At 32.6% G+C, this 15,530-nt stretch overlaps 1 long non-coding RNA gene across 1 annotated transcript; it reads left to right on the forward strand.

Annotated features, from left to right (window-relative positions):
• The first annotated feature begins 814 nt into the window (after positions 1-814).
• LOC121212379 (uncharacterized) lies at positions 815-4,979 on the forward strand. The gene is made up of 2 exons (XR_005907444.1): positions 815-1,636; positions 4,552-4,979. It is a non-coding gene; the product is annotated as an uncharacterized lncRNA (long non-coding RNA).
• Positions 4,980-15,530: the final 10,551 nt, after the last annotated feature.

Below are 15,530 nucleotides of genomic sequence, written 5' to 3' on the forward strand. Positions count from 1 at the left end.
TGCTATTATTTTTAGCACAATATGGTAATCCTAGTCTCTTTTAAGTAATCATAGACATGGTTCTAGTTATAGTGGCCTAACTACCTAAGGAACTTAACCAAAACAAGGAAAATGATATATTTATTCATCATTGATGAGGTTTAGGTTTAATGAAAACGTTAGAAGTTTGGAAATTTTGAGATTTTATAGTTGAGTTTAATTAGTGTAAACTACATTGAATTAATTATTTAGTTAAGTGTTTGTAATGATTGATTTTGATGATGATTGATAGATATATTTCCTTTAAAAAGTAAAATTTTCACAATAAAAGTTCGAATAGTGGCAAGTATTTCATTTAATTGTTAATCTCCAAAAATTGGTGTAATTTTTTATTTATACTATTTTCATGATTAGTAAAATGACTTTTATTTCATTTGTTTTGTGATAGGGCACAATAATGTGTTAATGATTTTGTGAATCATGTTATTTTTTTTCATACAACTTCAATATAGATTATACATGGAATTTAAATTCAAAATTATTATCTATCAACAGAATCATTACATGATTTTAGCCAAAAAAACACACCATCAATTCATAATTTATGGAATTTTAAAGTGATATTTAGGTGAGGGTTAAATTTAAATTTGATTGTTGTTTTAATATGTATCGATTGGGTCAAAGTGGAGGATTGGCTTTGTTGTTGAATGATTCTTCTAGTATCCGTATTGTTAGGTATTCACAAAACTTGATAGAAGTTGGTGTTGGAAGTATGAATGGTGCTAGTTGGAGGTTATCGTGTTTCTATGGGTATTCGAAACATACACATAGGAGAGATTCTTGGCATTTGTTAAGAGAATTAGTTGGATCGAACAATGAATCATGGCTTGTCATGGGAGATTTTAATGATATTGAGAGCAATTCAGAGAAGGAAGGAGGTGATGTTTATCATTATTTAATTGAAAGTTTTAAAAGAGCACTAGCAAATTGCGATTTAAAAGATGCTGCATGGTATAAGCAGATTTTCACCTGGGAGAGAGAATGTGGTGCAAAACATTGGGTCTATGAGAAGTAAGATAGAGCAATGGCTAATTCTAGTTGATTTGATGCTTTTCGAATGTTGAGGTAAGAGTAGTGACAACCTCTACGTCTGATCATTTGATAGTGTTGTTAGACACGGAGGTGGCATTCAAAAAAAGGAGAAAGCATCATTTCAAATTTGAGAATAAGTGGTTGTTGGAACTGAGAATTGCGGATGCTGTTAAGAATATTTGGTGCATGACAAGGTTAAGGGATATAATGGTGGAGAAAACCAATTGTTGCTTGAATTTAGAAGCTTGGGGTAATAGTTTTGACTAAGATGTTAGGACTAAGAAAAAAGAGATTTGCCAAAAGCTTGACATGTTGCAAACTAAGGGTCTTAATCTAGAGGCAGAAAGCGAGGAATTGTGGAGGATAAGGAGTAAGCTTAATGTGATTCTTGAACAACAAGAAATTAAATAAAGGTAAAAAGCGAAAGTTTTTTTGGCTTTGAGTAGGTGGTTCTAATTCAAAATACTTCCATGCTTTTGCTAATGAACGAAAGAAGAACAATATAATTGAAGCTCTAAAGGATGATAGAGGTGTTCTAGTAAATGAGAAGGTTGACTTGCATCAGGTTATTCACCAATACTTTGAATCTTTATTTAGTGCAGATGAAGATAATTTTAAACTGATTATTCGATTGGTTGATTGTAAAGTCATTGATAGAGATAATGAGGATTTATTGACTCCTTTTCAAGCTCATGGATTTCGGAATGCGATTTTAAATTGCATCTTGATAAGTCTCTGAGTTTGGATGGTTTGAATCTTGCTTTCTTCCAAAATTATTAGGGGCTTATTGGAAACAACATTGTGGTAGCTTGTTTAAGTTGGCTTTAGACAAGTGCATTTTTAGAATCATTTAAACACTCTCATTGTGTTTATTCCTAAGGTTAATAATTCGAACACTTTGAAAAATCTTCATCTAATTTATTTATGTAATGTTATTTATAAGATTGTTTCTAAGGTCTTGGCAAACAAAATTTAATAAATTGTCACATATTATTTCAAATTATCAGTCTGCACTTGTTCCTAGTCGATCAATAACAGATAATGTTCTAGTTGCTTTTAAGATCTTGCATCATATGAATAGATCATCAGTTAGATCAAGGGGTGAGGTGACACCCAAAATTGACATTAGTAAGGATTATAATAGGATTACTGTAACACCCCTTACCTGATTTGATCGTCAAGTCTGAGTTATGGGATGCTATAGCCATTACCGGAGTAACTTTCGATGAAAACATGTAACAGCCACGATTTTGGGCTTGTTGGAACAGTGGTTTCGGGACCACAAATTTGACGTAAAAAAATTGTTTTTATTATATTTTTATGGTATAAATTTCACAAAATGATTTCATGAAAATTTCGTTTGAAACTTTCGATGTTTGAGCACTCAATTTAGTCAAAAGGACTAAATTGTAAAAGTGTAAAACTTGAGTTCTAGAAGCTAGAGGTGTCCAATTGTTATGAAATTTTAAATTAGAGGTCCTTAAATGGTAATTAGATCATTGGTTAATTTTTTAGATAAAAATGGACATGAAATGGGTGAAATAGAATATTTTTAAGTTAGGGGCATTTTGGTAATTTGGTAATTAAAATAATAAAAAAGGGAAAATAAAAGCCAAATTTATGCTCATCTTCAACCCTTGGCTGAAATTTGCATAGAATCCATGGCTAGAGTTTTGTTCAAGCTTTCCAAGCTCAATAGTAAGTCCGTTCTTGCCCCATTTTTAATGATTTTTACGTTTTTGAAATCCTCGTAACAAGATCTATCTATTTCTACCATTTATTTGAGCTAGGGTTGATGTTTAAAAATTTACCCATGTGTGACATGCATGTGGTTTGATGTTTCATGGTAGATTATGAAAGTTTGATGTGTAAGAACGAGTTTTACTAAGTGATTTTCGGTGAAAACGTCTAAAAGGACCTATTTGTAAAAAATTATAAAATGTGTAGTAAAAGTGTGTTTTAATGAAAAGTGTGGTCTTCTATAAGTATAAAATAGGTTCGGCTATGTATGGGTAGTAAAGAAATATAACACATTTCATTTTATGAGCCTAGGGGCAAAAGTGTAAATATGTAAAACTTTAGGGGCAAAAATGTAATTTTCTATAATGTGATTTTTGTGTCACGTTGAATAATGTGACTAATAAATAGGCTAAATGTGATGTTATAGATCGAAGAAAATGAGATTCGAGCCTAGAACGAGGAAAAACGTGAAATTTACGGTTAGGTCCTTTTTTGCTATTTCGGTATTGAGGTAAGTTTATGCGTAAATAATGCAACCTTATGTTATGTATTTAATATTTTGATATTGTATGAATTGTATACATTTGTTTTTATGAAATTGATTAATGATGATTTTGACGAAGTTTCGAGCAATGAGAAATCCCGGTTTAACCTCAAGAGTAGAATACAAACGTCATGATATTAGGTCTAGCGAGATTTCGTATAAGACCATATCTGGGATATGACATCGGTATGTGATTTCATATATGACCATGTCAGGGACATGGCGTCAATATGATATTTCATGTAAGATCATATCCGGGATATGGCATTGATGCGGTATTATGAGTATGAGAATGAATTTACTACGAGTAAACATGCATGTACATAAGCCTATAATTGTAAATTCATGATTATGGTGGAAATAATTGTTTATTACCCATTGTGATTGATAGTGCACATACTTGTGATGTTGGATATATGATGAATATAAATGATGATTACGTGTTAAGCTGCTGGGCCGAATTGAGATGTGATATAATATGTTTATATGCTTGAATTGTATTTGAACGGGTATGTTAAGAATGATAAAGTATGTGGCTATATTACGAGTGGTACAGGTATGTACACAGAACTCATATGAAGTGATTTCGGTATATGATGAAATCTCGGTAAGAATGTACATGAATAAGTTATGCTTGCGAGAATTTGATAACCATGTGAACAATGACTTGTATTTATGATTAATGGATGCATGATAAGATTTGAGAATGAACATGTGATAGGCTTATAAGCCTGATTGAATTGTGATATAGTGAGATGTATATACTTAAACTGTGATTCATTGGATATGAGAAAAAGGAAAGACAAGTGTAATTGTTGATTAAAGTCGTTATGAAAACTTTGAGAGATATGAGCTATAGATAAGTGAAAGTTTGTTAGTCTATATGTAAGATTATGATTATTCGTAGATGAAGTGCATGTTGTTAAGAGAGTTGGAGTAACTTGTTAAATAATGCGATATGTTATAATGGGGAAATTATGGTTGTTAGATTAGCCAATACATACAACTAATGCTTGTAAGTTAAAAGAATAAGCATTATGAATGAGAAAGTGGAAATCATGAGATCTTATGCAATTTGTAATAATAATATTTTTATGGAAGGGTAAAATAAATGAATGCTAATAGTTGTTCATTATTTGCATATGAACTTACTAAGCTTTAAGCTTACTCCCCCTTTTCTTTCCCATCTCTTATAGGTTAATTTAGCTAGCTCGGGTTGGAGACCGTCGGAGATGCCATCACACTATGAAGCTATCATTTGAGTATAAAGCGAACGCAAACATTTTAAGTTTATGGCATGTATAGGGTCTTTATCTTTGATTTATTATGCCATTGTTAATGTGGCCAAATGTGTTGGCTTAGAATGGTTTATGGTCCAATTTGTATATGACCATGAGATGTGGCTCATATTGATTATTGGGTTGCAAACTTATCAATTTATGCATGCATGAGTCAAAGTCTTGATACTGTGGAGGCTTGATGATGATGGATGGTGTTATACGGCTTATAAGAGTGATGAATGGATGATGAAAAATTGGTAGGGCTATGATCATGGTTTAAATGTGTGAATTGAGAATAGACTAATAATATTGATTGGATATGAAATTGGTATGGAATGCCTTAAGAAAGCTTGTTAATTTGAATATGTGAAATGGTGACATTACATGGGCATGAATTAGTCTTGATTAGGAATGAATGATTGTAAAAAATGTGACATGTTGTGTGCCATGAAATTTGTCTAAGTATGTGAGTGTCTAAGAGTGGAAAAAAGCTTGGAAAATAGCCTTATAATTGTCCACACGGGTAGACACACGGGCATGTGTTTAGGCCGTGTGTGACACACAGTCTGCCCCATGGGATTGTGATCAGGCTGTGTGTTCCCTGCACTCTAATAAATGCAAAACAAAATGCTTAGTAGTAAACACACGGGCAGAGACATGGCCATCTGTCTCAGCCGTGTGGAGGAAACGACTTAAGGACATAGACGTGTGCTATGGTCATGTCACCCTATTGTGTTGATGACGTCATAAACAGAGAGTTACACGAGATGAGGACACGGGCGTGTCCCAAGCCACACAGGCGTGTGTGACCACACAGCCTACCCACATGGGCGTGTGACTCTCCAAAACAAGAAAATTTTCTAAGTGCTGAAAAGGTTCCAAAAGTTCTTGGTTTAGTTCTGAATCATTCCCAATGTATGTTTTGGGCCTCGTAGGTCCATATAAGGGACGATAAGCATGTGAATGAAAATTTTTAAATTTAGGCAAAATTTTATGGCTCAGTTTTGTACGAATGTTTATGTTTAAGTCTGGTAACGCCTCGAACCTTGTCCCAGTGTCGGATCCGGGTAAGGGGTGTTACAAAACATTAAAATTAAACCAGTCAAACATATAAAACATTTCAAAATTTTAGTCATTATATGATCAGTAAACTTTCCTGAGACTCAATTGAACATATGAAAACTTAATTGTTAAATCATACATGAAATAGGGACCAATTGCAAAATTTTAAAATTTCAAAACAAGTACTGATACTCCCTGAAAGGTACCGATACTAAATTTAGTCTCGATGTTTGGAAAAATTCATCCTTAAATCTCCAAGTATCGATACTTGAATTATGGTATCGATACTCCTTTACAAGTATCAATACCAACTTCTAGTATCGGTACCATTTTACAATTTTGTTACTTCTATAAAATTTAAACAAAGGTCATTTGTATATATACCCTTGTAAAGTATCGGTACATTGATGTAAAGTATCGATACTTTAGTCTAGTACCGATACTGTTTTGAAACTAAATGTTTGAAAAATTAACTAAAAAACACTAAGTACCAAAACCTTCACTTATGTTATCTATACCTCCGTACCAATTATGTTAGAATCCTATACTTTGGTCCCTATTTCATGATCAATCTAAAATGTATTCAAATGGAGCCTTTATGCACACTAGAAACCTATATAAAACTAACTAAAGATGTATACCATTTCATCATTTAACCTTTAACAAAATCAATCAATTCATCATGCCATAATTTGGCATCAAAACACATCAAATAACTCTCTAAAACACCAACTAAACTTCTATGCTTTCAAGTCATTCAAAGTAACATTCATCCATGCCAATTCTAAGCTCAACTCATACCTTATTACATTCAAATGAGTTATTCAACAAGGCACACATAAAAGCCTATTATATTTCCAAATCACATTTATGCATTTATAGACATTAGATCTCCAAAATTCAAACATCAAACAAGGTTTCAACCAAACTATCCATTCACAAGATATGAGATATATAAGCGAAGTACATGCCACAATACCGAGCTTACAACGAGTAAAAGGCTATTGATTTGATAGAGGGATAATGTGATCTTCGAGCTGATCTGAATGACAAGTTCCACAAACCAACAATCTATAGTAATAGAAAACAACTAGGTAAGCATTTCAAATGCTTAATAAGTTGATAGGTAATAAAAGATAACTTACCTCGATATACAATTAATCGTATTAAACTAAATAATGTGACATAATATACTTGACATATCATATTCACAATAAATAGGGAGTTCTTCATAAACCGAGTCACATAGCAATTCAACATTTAACATATTATTCAATTTAGTACCTTTCTCATAGATTTCACAATTCAATACCATATACATTATCAAATCATCATATACCATTTGAGAACCAAACTCGTAACATACCATTTTCATTTCTCTTCCCATTAATCAATTAGCTTAATGAACTCTAGCAAATAAACTCGGATACACGAGTAACTACACCACACTAGAGAGCACTGTGGTGCTAAACAAAGAGCATTGAAGTGTTAAGCAGAGAGCACAAAAGTGTTGAACACAGAGCACAAAAGTGCTAAACCCGTACAAGTGCATCAATAAACCTATTGGCATGTCAATCGTATCCTAATCATTTGCTAAGTTTACGTAGGCATTAATATTGTATTTGTAACATTTAAATCATTTTAATTTCAATATATACATATAATCTCATCATAAAAACAATTTGTATCCTCTTGGGCACATATGGCACATATTGCCATTTCTTTACAATTTATTTCATTCCTCGCCTTTTTGTAGCAAATCGTAACCAATTCAAAATCACATTTACAAAAAAAAAATTCATAATTCAAAAATATTTACATTATTATTACCTACAACTACACCATATGAACTTACCTAAAAAAAACTACAATAAAAAGATGTTAGGGACTAATATGCAAATTTCCCACTTATTCAATTATCTTTTGATTGTTTCAATTCTTGATCTATAATAATCATTCATTTAAGTTACCAACTCCAAATTCTTTATAACATTCTATTTTATGCATAGGATAGTTAAATTTCATCTTTTAGATGTTTCCTAAAATTTTACATTTTATTCAATTTAGTTCCTAAAATCGAAATTGCTATAACTTTCAAATTTGAGCTTCGATTTTGAAATTGATCTCAATATCCTTCTATAGTCCTATAATATCCATACTTATAGAAATCTCATACTAAATTTAAAATATTTACACTTTAGCCCCTATGTTTAAAACTAACAATTTTTGCTTTACAAATTAGTCATTTTCACTTCTAAGCTTAAAATCTAGCAAATGTAGTACCAAGAGTTTCAAGAAATCATCAATGACAATTTTTGAAAACATTAACAATTTTGCAAAATAGTGCACAAGTTAGCTAAATCAAATACCTGAAATTTCAAAAACATAAAAATTACAAGAAACAGACTTGAAATTGCTTACCAATTGAAGAACCAAATCTTGAATGAAAGAAGAAAAATGGCCTCTTTTCCTTTTAATTTCATGATATAATATGTAACAACCCATTTTTCAGTGAAATCGGAACAGTGGTTTCGGGACCATAAATCCTATCTGAAAATAAAATTTATTTTTAGTTTATTACACGGTCCGTAATATGTTAGAAATGTCATGTGAAAATTCTAATAAGAAAATTTTATTGATTGTGTGTTTAATTACGAGAAGGACTAAAACGCATAAAATGCAAAAGTTAAATTCTAGTAGCTAGAAGGATTAAATAGCTACGAAATTCAAAACTTGTGGTCCTTATATGGTAATTAGACCATTAAAGTAAAGTATGTAGATATTTTACTGACTCATCCATAGAAATTTAGAAAAAGGGTAAGGGCTAAATTGGAATTTAAAATAATTAATTAATTAAAAGATGAAAAAAAGTCATCTTATTTACTCATATTCTTCCCCAAAAATACATGGAAACCCTAAGAGAGAGAGAAGAAACTTTCATGGCTTAATTGGATAACTTTCCTTGTCCCGTTATTAGTAATTTTAATATTTTTGAAACCGAGATAGCTTAATCTTTTTATTTGGGGGATCAATTTGAAGAGTTATCAAAGTATGGAAATTAGGTCATGGATGTATATGCTGAAAATTAGAAATTTATGGTAGAAAATGAAAGGTTGTTGATAGATAAACAACTTTTACAAAGTGATTTTTGATGAAAACATGATTTAGGGACTAAAATGTAAAGTTGTGAAAATGGATGAAAAATTCTGAAATTTATAGAAAATATGTGCTGTAAATTTTATGTTGAAATTTTAGTTAGGCTTGGAATAGGGAGTAAATTGCATAAATTTCAATTTCGACCCTAGGGATGAAATTGGAATTTGTGGAAAAGATAGGGGCAAAATGGTAAATTTTGCCTAGGACGTAAATTGAGTCCAAATGAATATGAAATGTGTGAAATTGATGATTAAATTTATTTATATAGATCTGGACAATACAAATTTGAGGTTAGATCGAGGAAAAGAAAATGTTTCAGATTAGTAGATTTTATACGCGAACCAGTGTCGAGGTAAGTTCGTGTAACTTAATCGAGCATGTAAATATGTTAAATTGAATGTTGTGTTTGTATGGAATGTGACTTATATTGATGTGAATTGTTTGATTGCTATGATAAAGAATTGAATACATGTTTGAAATGGTGAAAAAGGGGTTAAGCTCCGTTTGAATATTGAATTCTGATAAATATATGTGTTTTCCCGAAATGAATGAGGTCCTGCATTTGTTGCTGACGGGATTTAGCTCGGACAAGTAATCTTATTGACCTTATTATAGAAATGATTTAGCTCGGACGGGTAACCCTGATGTAAACCCTCTCGAGCATATGTTACAATTAGGATTTAGCCTGGACTGGTAATCCTAATTGAGCTCTTTTGAGCATATGTTACATAAGGGATTTAGCTTGGACTGGTAATCCTGTAATACGATAGGTGGCTCGAGAGTGTGTTCTTTGATTAAATACCCTAATGAGTACTCTTGAATAAGAATTGATGGGTTATTGAATTGCACACCTTGAGTGTACTCCTTGAGTATCCATCAGAATTTCGATGATTCAACGGACACAACTCTTGGCATGATAAGAGAATTATGGGATGAAATGAATAATGACTTGAAGGAAAATTGTATAATGAGTTTATCTATGTTTACTTGATGTATATGAAAATTTTGTGACTAACATGTTTGATTGAATGCATGTGTTTAGGCAATTTTGCCAAGTTGATGGAAAACATGATATTGTATGCTTAAATTTAATAAACGGGAATGGTAAGTTTAGTTTCCGTTATACGAATTTACTAAGCATGTAATGCTTACTCCATTTTATTTTCCCCTGTTTTATAGTGCTCGAAAGCTCGCGAAGATTAGAGATCATTGGAGCATCATCACACTATCCACTAGCTTATTTTGGGTATATATAGTAAAATCATTTTGGTATAATGGCATGTATAGGCTAACTTGGCCATAGATGGCCTAAATATGTGGTTTGTAATCTAGCCATTGGAATGGCTAGCAATGGTTGTTTTTGATATATTTGTAATGTCATACTATGGTAGTTACATACATGTTAATGGTTGTTCAAATTATGCCTAACATATGGAATATGCTAAGGTAAGATTATAAACATGTATGCATGTAGTGATATGCCATGTACATAGGCCGTGTGGTTAGGCCGTGTGTCCTCTGCACCTTAAAAATTGAGAAACAGAATGCTCAGAATTGAGCACACGGGCAAAGACACGGGTGTGTGTCTCAACCGTGTGTAACATCCCGATTTTGGGCCTAGTCGAAAAAGTGGTTTCGGGACCAAAAATCTATTAAATTTTTTTAATTTTTAATATTTTTATGGTCTACAATTTCACAGAATGATTTCGTAAAAATTTCGTTTGAAAATTTTGACGTTTGGGCACTTAATTTAGTCAAAAGGACTAAATTGTAAAAAGTGCAAAAGTTGAGTTCTACATGCTAGAGGTGTCCAATTGTTATGAAATTTTAAATTGGAGGTCCTTATATGGTAATTAGACCATTGGTTAATTTGTTGGACAAAAATGGACATGAAATAGGTGAAATAGAATATTTTTAAGTTAGGGGCATTTTGGTCATTTAGTAATTAAAATGAATTAAAAACCAAATTAAAAGCCAATTTTTGTCCATCTTCTATCCCATGGCTGAAACTTGCATGGAGAAGACATATCTAGGGTTTTCCAAGCTTCCAAGCTCGATTATAAGTTCGTTCTAGCCCCGTTTTTAATGATTTTTACGTTTTTGAAATCCTCGTAACAAAATCTATCTATTTCTACCACTAATTTGAGATATGGTTAAAGTATAGGGTTTTGAACCATGATGAATATGTGTAAATAGATTTAGCCCGGGCGGGTAGTCTGAATTAGGTTCTGAATTTAGCCTGGACTTGTAATTCAGATCCGATCTCTTTTGAGTATATGTTGTTACAGGGGATTTAGCCTGGAATGGTAATCCCGCTATAAGAAAAGAGGTTCGCGGGAGTGTGTTCTTTAGAAAGGGAAGATACGAATTGACAGACATGAACTTGTAAAATGATCTTGCCTTTCGAAGAATATGTCTGCAGAAATGGATTTAGCCGAGACAGGTAATCCGATTAGGATCTGAATTTAGCCTGGACTGGTAATTCAGATCCGAGCTCATTAGAGTATATGTCGTTGCAGGGGATTTAGCCTGCACTGGTAATCCCGACGATGCTCTATGAGTTTATATTTAGGAGGATTTAGCCTGGACTTGTAATCCCACCGTAAGAGGGAGGTTCGCGGGAGTGCGTACTTGAAATGATCACTTGTATGAATTGATGGTGAATGGGATATCCATCAGGAATCTGAGGAATTCAACGAGATTAATATGAAAAATGAAATAAAAGGTTTTTGTCATGATAAACTTTGTTATGTTATATGATACTATTATGATGTCTATGAATTGTCATGTTTGGGCGAGTGTTGTGCTAAATGATAGCACAGGTAAGTACTCGAAACCAATGGACTTGTGATAACAATGAAAATGAATGAGTCATACTTATGAGAGTAACTTCATGAAAATCTTGTGATGGTTATCATTATTTTGTACTAAAACAGCTTGGACATCAGCAGTAGTCCTAGTTTGAAAATCAACCAAAATTTGTGGAAGTTGAATTAAAGGCTGAATAAAATATGGAATTAAATATTATTGAGTCTAGTTTCAGATAAAGGAAACGATGTAAGCAAAGAAATATCATATTATGAGATATTTGAATTTTTTTTAAACAGGGTCAGAGTGATATCAGACTCTCCTATTTTAACTTTGAAAAATCATTAAAAATTTTATAACAATAATAATTGGTTATAAATTATATGCCTAAAATTCTTAGTGAGTCTATTTTCAGGGGAAATATATGGGAGCATCATCCGAGTCCCGTACTATGAGATAATTAATTTTTAGTAAAGAAAGGTCAAAGCTGTCAAATAGCAGAATAGGGGTAAATTTAAAGAATAAAATGTACTTATTGGCTAGGCAAAAAATTCTAAAAGTTTTATGGTAAAATGATATGTGAGTCTAGTTTCAGGAAAAATTAGTGGATCTTAATTTGGAATTTTGTATCTCTTGATATAAATAATTTAGTGACTATGACTCAAGAAAATAACTTAACTGGATTTTGAATAAATAGAGAGAAGTTGAAAAATAGCATGTTAATACATTGCTTATTATTTTTCATGCGAGCTTACTAAGCGTAAAGCTTACTCCCTCCTTTCGATTTCCTTTAGTGTTGTCAGGTCGGGTTGGAGTTGGAGATCGTCGGAGGCAGCATCACACTATCAAGCCAATACCTTTGGAATATTGTTACATATGTTAGAATTATGAAGTGGATGGAATGTGTAGGGACCTAGTTCTATGACATTTGTTATTATGATTTGGCCAAATGTATTGGCCTATTTTGAGCTATTGTCTATGGCTTGTAAGTCTAGCTAGTCATGTTATGATTTATTGCTTATAATGTGAAGATATAATTATGTTTGTTTGTCATGCATGGTTGGCAATCTGTCATGTGTGTTGAATACATGTTTTATGATCATGAAATAATGTGTAATATAGAGATAAAATAATAATGTTTTGAGCATGGAAGTTTGATGATAAGTTGAAATAAATTGGCACAAAGTTAACTATGGTATGACTAGACTTGGTTTATGTGAGAATGTGTAACACATGCATGTTGATAGGTAAATGATATGTTTGTATCATAATTGAGAATGTTGAATGTCATTGGATCCATGTATATGTGTGTGCATGTAAGGGTGACAAAAAGGCTTGGAAAATAGCTTAAGAGTTAACTACACGGGATGAGACATGGCCGTGTGTCTCAACCGTGTGAGGGACATGGCCTAGTGACACGGGCGTGTGGCCTGGCTGTGTGGTTCAACTTATTTGCTGACGTCATAAACAGAGAGTTACACGGCCTGAGGATATGGGCATGTTAATGGCACACGGGCGTGCCTCTGTGTCCACACGGGTGTGTGACCCTGTTTCATAGAAAAATTTCTAAGTTTTTCCCATAACTTTCTAAAGTTTTCAGTTTAGTCCCGAACCCTTTCTAAAGTATGTTTTGGGTTTCGTAGACCCAAATAAGGGACTATGTGGATGTGATTGAATGTTTTAAAATATGAATGAAATTTTATGGCCTGATTTGCATGATTGTTTGTGTTTAAGTCCAGTAATGCCTTGTACCTTGTCCCAGCGTAGGACACTGGTAAGGGGTGTTACATTTAGTGGTATCAGAGCTATGGCTTAGTTAGTTCTCGGACTAACCTAGCATATTTATGAGAGTCTAGCTATACATGCCATTTTGTTTAGACAAATGTACTCTCCAACTACATCTGACCATATTGATAGTGATAAGGAGGTATTTGAGTAAAGCGTAGTTATGAGAAGTTGAAACTTGGAAAGGTACGAATAAGATTCATAATACCCTATTATGGATAAAATGTCATGGTCCTTATTGGATATTAAAATTTGATGGATTGCAATGAATTATTGAAATGAGATAAAGGATTATATGGCATAATGAGCTTACCTGTGATTGGTTGATAATTCCATGATGTACGTGGCTAAATTGCTCGAGTAAATGCATGTGTTTAGGTAACTTACCAAAGATATAGATGGAATGAATATTCATGTACGCTTATATGAAAGATTATGGTTGATAAGCTCGTATAGTTTAAGTAAATGTGTTCAATTGCTTGGACTGATTTGCATGATTGTAATGATATGTACATAATGATATATGAAATGAAAGTTGCAATTGTGATGTAAGTATCCATATTTGTTTGACTCTTGTATGATGTTGCTATAATGATAAAAATTGTGTTGCATGTATAAGTATATGAGAGTCGAGTCAAAGGCCCTATGACCCTCCTCCCTCTTACCAAAGTGGTGTTTTATAGTGGAATTTCTTGAGATTTGTGTTGAATAAGTTTCCAAGTGAGAAACTAAAGAGTTCAGTGATAGAATAGTTATAAGCATGATTAGTGATTGAGAATGGGTTGATAAGTACAGACAGAGCTAGAAAGATATCGGATTGACTGAAAGATTGTTTAATTCTCGCAACATCATAGTTAGTGAAAAAAGTTAATTCTGGTTAAACGATCTATCCTAGTATGACATCGAGAAATGTATTGATTGAAATTCCCTTATGAGGTGATCTCCTTTAGTGAAAAGAATAATATGGAAATTTTGATGCAAAAAATAGTTAAAGGAATAATGTTCGAAATACGAGATGTTTGAGTATGGTAATTATAGCGAGCAGATGATGGCTGTCTCTTTTACGGCACTCTATGAGTCCATTTATTTCTGAAATTTTGTTGAGTGGTTGTATGTTCTCTGATGAATTTTTGTAATATGGAAATGTTCCCTGATCTTAATGATAGAAAAAGGCATTGTCAGTCTGATTGGCACATAATCTACATGATTCTATTTCTTTCTGGTATTTTGCTACCTTTCGTTTGTTGGGAATTGATGAAAAAGGTGCGTACAATGCTATGATTCAGTTTCTTCTAATAGTTGATTTGTATGATATGCATATGGGAAGGTATATTATTCTTGTTGCATCTATCTTTAGTGGTTAGAATGGTATTTTCTTCTGCATTTCTTTTCTCTAAGGAACCATTGAGGTCTTTCATATTTTCTTATGAACTTTGTTCTCGGTCTTTCAATATGATATCATGATTGGATTTTCTTGTTTTGGATTTCTTTATGTTGGATTTTTATATTCTGGATTACTCCGTTATGGATTTCTTTATCTTGAATTCTTGGCCATCTTTATCTTGTAACTTGTCGAACATGGCTTATAGTTAAAGTATGACCTTTAGCTTGCGATATATATATCAAGTGTGATTATGCTTTTGATTTGATCACGATAATCTGGTGATCTTAGTATTTGGATGTCTCTAAATTTTCGAATAAGGATTTGACATTGGCAAAGGCTTAAGTGGTAAAATTTGTGTCTTATGAAATTAATGGATTAATTCATGATTGGCAAAGTTTGGACAGATAAGAACATTGTTAACCGAAGCCTTTGAACTGGTCTAGTCTGTGTTGAGCAAAGACTTCCTGATTTCAGTGATATATTGTTGTTTGAATAGTGATGTGTTTTAAGACAACAAGATAAGTGATAGCTTCAAGTATCTGATGTCATAGAAAGACCTGAGTTTGCTATAATGTAAATGACTTGGGTATTAAAAGATGATGAGATGGTTATTGTATGATCCTTGTGTAAGAATATTTGAAATGTTAATGGGGTTAAAGCCGAGCATCAGGTTCTACCAGAGTTATCTCCGCCAGTATTG

The sequence above is a fragment of the Gossypium hirsutum genome, chromosome A13 (genome assembly GCF_007990345.1).
Source record: "Gossypium hirsutum isolate 1008001.06 chromosome A13, Gossypium_hirsutum_v2.1, whole genome shotgun sequence".
In the NCBI taxonomy this organism is placed as follows: domain Eukaryota; kingdom Viridiplantae; phylum Streptophyta; class Magnoliopsida; order Malvales; family Malvaceae; genus Gossypium; species Gossypium hirsutum.